The sequence below is a fragment of the Triturus cristatus genome, chromosome 6 (genome assembly GCF_964204655.1).
Source record: "Triturus cristatus chromosome 6, aTriCri1.1, whole genome shotgun sequence".
In the NCBI taxonomy this organism is placed as follows: Eukaryota; Metazoa; Chordata; class Amphibia; order Caudata; family Salamandridae; genus Triturus; species Triturus cristatus.
The window spans coordinates 619,612,492-619,617,586 of record NC_140589.1 but is presented as its reverse complement, the minus strand read 5'-3'; positions in this window follow the sequence as shown (position 1 = coordinate 619,617,586).

Below are 5,095 nucleotides of genomic sequence, written 5' to 3'. Positions count from 1 at the left end.
TGCGGGTTTCCAATTGAAGAGGGGGTATGCTCATCTCATTTCCAGCATTCTGCCCTAGGGGAAAAACTAGATTAATTGATTTTTTCCCTTGACCTGGGATTTGTAAATGATTTGTGTCCAACACCTGTCTCTATGCCTTGGACTTTCAACGGTAGGGGTTTATTCGCCACCATAGACTATGTTTTAATGTCAAGTAACCACGAGCAGAGTCTTCACGCATTTCACGTCTCAGACATCTCCCTTAGCGACCACTTCCCTTTGTGCCTGTCAATAAAGCTAATGTCAGATAAAATGGTTAAATTTAGCACAAACGACCAGTTGCTAGAAAATATAGTTATTGGGAGTACAAATGTTTTTTCTTTGCGTTGGTCCATGGTAAACCAAGCAGCAATAATCAAGTCAGTGAACAGATGTAAATCTGCCATCGAGACCTGTTTGTCTGAAACAGCCGTCCCAGACAAAATTCTTGCCTCTTTCCTGGTGATATCCCAAACCATAAAAGAATCCCTGCTCAGACGCATAAATAGTAAAAAAACACGTGAGTGGATGGTTTGACTCTAGGTGTACACAAGCACACTCACCTAAAAAGGGAGTTACACAAGTCCCCTAGGAATTTGGCTGACTTGAGGATCGCTAGATGGGAATACAAACAAGCAATTAAGACAAGGAAAAATATCCTGAAGGAGGCATGGAAGGCACTACATACGGCCTCTGTGGCGAATGATAGTTCGGCTTTTTGGAAGGCTGTTAAAACACCTTTTCTTTCACCTAAGGATGGCCCTACCATCGAAATAGCAATTAGTGAGGATCAATGGATTGAGCATTTTTCAAGAGTATACAATGGCGAGGGAATATCTGATAAGACGGGTAGTAATGATCAGGAGGATTACAACTTTAATTTATCCCATCACGACTCTGGCTTGTCGTTTACCCTAGATGAAGTGGAGAGGGCTCTATCTAGAATTCAGGGAGGGAAGACCCCCGGGCCGGATGGGGTTCCCGTGGATTTAGAGAGCTTCTCTCTTTTTATGAAAAATCTTGGCTTGAGAGTAAACTCCTCTAAGACATTCATTATGCGTTGTGGCACTAGCAGTAAGAAACCCAAAGACATGTTTGTTGCTGGGCAGAAGATTGAGGCAACTAAAGAGTTCCCATACTTGGGAATTCTTTTTGCACACAACGATACCTGGGGACAAGCAGTCTTAGCAAAAAAGCTGGTACTCCTACACACAACAGCAGCCCTAACTACCTTTGCTAGAAATCTGGGAAAGAGACCACCCGAGGAGCTTATCAAGATCTACAAGGCAAAGTGCGTCTCATCTGTTTTATATGGGGCAGGAGTCTGGGGGTTTACCGATTCGCTCGCAATCCAACGCATAGAAAATTCTTTTTTAAGATATATTTTATCAGTTCCGAATAGCACTTCATCATATATATGTCATGCGGAGTTGGGGCTCTCTTTCATTTCTGATTTAATAAAGCTAGAGCCTCTTCTTCTTTGGCATAGGCTATGGACTAAAGAAGAGGCCAAGTTAAACAGGGATATTCTATTAGATGTGTCAAAATTGGAAGGGGTAATGAAAATCCCATGGATAAAATATGTCCGTAACACTCTAAAAGATCTTGGCCACTTAGAGTATTTTTCGAACCCTCTATCTATTCGACAAATAACAAGGAAAAATCTGAGAAATGAGGGTCTTTTGCTGTTGGATTCTAACAGAGTGTCGTCTGAAATTTTAAAACCTACTGTGCTTCACAACCAGATGGTTTTAACTACTTTTAACATTCAGCCCTATTTAATCTATGTACCCGGAGTTTATGATAGATTTTTATTAACTAGATTCAGGCTGGGAATATTTTATAGACTAGTTACCTTGCCTACAAAGAACGATTGGTCTCAACATCTCCCTCCTTGCCCTTGTGATAATAACTCTAATCAATCTATGATCCATGTAATGTTATTTTGTACATTTTATATCCACTTGAGGAAATTGTATTTGGTACCAGTTTTAAAAATGTTTGGGCTCCGCCAATGTCGACCTGCTTTACTTGCATTACAACAGCTTGATAATGCGCACATTACTTTTAGAATAGTAATTTATCTGAAGCAAGTCTTGAGACACAGGAACTGTTGGTTTACTTAATCCCTTCTTTAGATACAGTACACAGGAGTTTAATCACGTTTTTAATCCTATAATGTATTTATACTTAAATGTTATTTATATTATTTTAGGTTATGAAATGAGGTGTTTTTTTTTTATATTGGTATGATATTTTTAATGTTACAAATTATGTATTGCTGTGTGTTTCTATGTGCTTTTATGATTGTCTTATGTAGCAATCGAATAAAGCTTATTGAAATTGAGAGAATACAACCAAAACAAGTGCAGTGCAGTCATCAACATTTGCAAGATGTCACAGTATACAGTAAAGACAAATCAAAGCACAGTGTCTACAGAGCAATGAACATGTATCATTTTTCCCATGATATTCAAAAGCATTAAATGTCCTCAATGTCAACCCCCAATGGGGGAGGATCACTAAAAGGGGTACATAGCAGACCTTTACTCTCATTCCAAGGGCCCCAGATTTTTGTCCATTTATGCGAACAACCCCATCTCTTGTAAATAACCCTCTCCGCTTGCATACATCAATCCATATCCGACTCCCAATCGGTGTGTCATGGCTTGACCCCTCCCTTCCATGTTCTGGCTATATTGCCCTTTGCCACCAGGCAGTCCAGCGTGACCCACAACTTCTCGGTTTGTGACAAATCCGTGACTTCCCAGATATTCAGAAGACAGAGCCGATTCCTGCAGTATTTTGAACCAACTGCAGCTTGGCTACTGCAGTCTAGTTGACATGCAATTATAGTGCCTTGCAGTAGTCCTGCCTTGAAGAAATCAATGCCAGAGCCACTTCCTAATGCACCAGAAGTGAGATGTAAGGAAACACCTTCCTGAGAGCCCGGATCATCTGAAAACAGGTTGAAATAATTTAATTGACCTGATGGTCAAATAGCAGGTTTCTATCTACCAGAACTCCAAGGTTTTTAGCAGAGTCTTTGGGAGTGGGTAATGAACCCAGCATATCTGGCTACCAAGACTTGGTCCAAATGGATGGGATGACTACCAAAGATCAATACTTCAGTCTTGTTTCCGTTGACTCAGAGATATTTTATTCCGATCCAGATAGCCACTGCCTGCATGCAGTTCTTAAAAAGTTGGTGGCAGTTGCCTTCTAATCTTTCGTGATTGACACAATTATTTGCCTGTCATTCGCATATGATTAAGCCTGTAGCCCGAAAGACCTAATGAGCTTAGCCAGCGGGGAAGCGTAAAAATTGAATAATGTAGGGCGAAAGGAGATCTGAGGAACTCCACATAGCAAGCCGATGGACGCAGAGCAGAATTGATTTACCATTACCATCTGTGACCTGTCACTGAGAAAAGATATCAAGAGTTTAAATGCTAACTCTTTGACACCCAGTGCATGCAGCTGTCCCGTAAACTGAGTTGGAGAGATGATTGTTGGTACAAGCTGAGACTATGGACCAATGTTTTACTACAATGCATCCCTTCTTCCCAATGTAGTTTTTCAGTGTTCGAGGGCATAGATAATACTTAGCACCCAGGTAACACCATTTCTTGAGGCCCAGTTAAAGTCAGAAATCTGGGAGTCCAAAACTAAGTTTACTCCGGTTTTAAATGTATGCTGTTCTTAGTATTTCTTTGTTTAGGCACAGGTCCTAAAAACATACACCATGTTTAGATTTCTAGAATGCCAATATAGAAAATGTACCACTTGTTAGTTCAAAAATGCGATGTGCTTAATTATTTTACCTGTCAAGTCTTCACAGCAAACAATTTTGTAGAAATGTCCAACTAGGGGTGTTTTCTCACATAAAATCAGTGTGTTTTAGGGTTTAAAATGTCTGTTTGCATTATTCAATTCAATACAAACGGACTCTGAGCATAGCCCTTTTCTTTGACTGCTCCTTTTAGAGTATCTGCCGTCCCATCAGCAGGACAAAGTTTCACATCCAACCCTCCATGCATAGAGGTTAATCAAAACCACAAAAGCAATTTCAGTCTATGGAAGGTAGATGACATTCGACTGCTCGCCTTCCGTTCTATATATTCAGGCTGCTGGACTAAATTTATCGCTTGGTGTGAAGTGAAGTATGCTGAACCTCCCATGCCTACCCCCACCCCACAGGCGAAAATGTCTGCAGCTCTGTTTGTTCTGTCTTTGGCTCAGTGCAGAGTGACTTACCATCTCTTTCTGCATTATCCCAGATCAACCCTCATGATCTAAATCACTGTTTCCAATGCTGGCTTTTTTCAGTGTCGTTGCACACTTAACATCCATACTTTTAAATAATCAAAAGTTTAAGATTCTTTGAAAATATTACTCCTCTAGTCGGCTATAGGTGGATACACTGTCAGAACGAACCAGATTTATGTTTTCGAAAGATGAATCATATGCAGTCAGACATTTCTGCCAATTGTGCAATTTAAGGGTCATTTGCAAAAGGAAGAGGGTATTTTAAACACATAGTGAAACTAATCTCCACTTATAATTTGGGCACCAATATGAAAGAGTTCTGAATACCATCCATCCTTAATTTGATACCACATGCTCCGATACAGGACCTTTGGGGAATATACTTAAGGAGTGATGCAATGGCCATATTTTATAGACTAGTGAGGAGTAAGCGGCATCTTTCTTGTGATTAAAAATAGGTTTGGGTAAAATCATATCTTAAGTCACAGATTCTTAAACTGGAATAAGACCCCTCCAATTCCAAGAATACATTTAGCTGCCCACATATGACAAATATTAGGTTGTGTTTGAGAAACCAGGTTACTTAGAAGTAACTGTAGCTCTTCAGTCCTGTTATCTTTCATGGTGGAGTGGTGTTCTGTGAGCTTGCTTCCAAATGGTTAAAGTTTGGTTGTTTTGAAATGATGTGAATAGATTAATAACGCAACCATGTTAAATCTTTCTAGGCTATATTTACCACTGCACTGCTCTCCATGTCTACCATGGGACTACTATCTCCGTGACAGAGATGATTCAAGCATGCAAATAC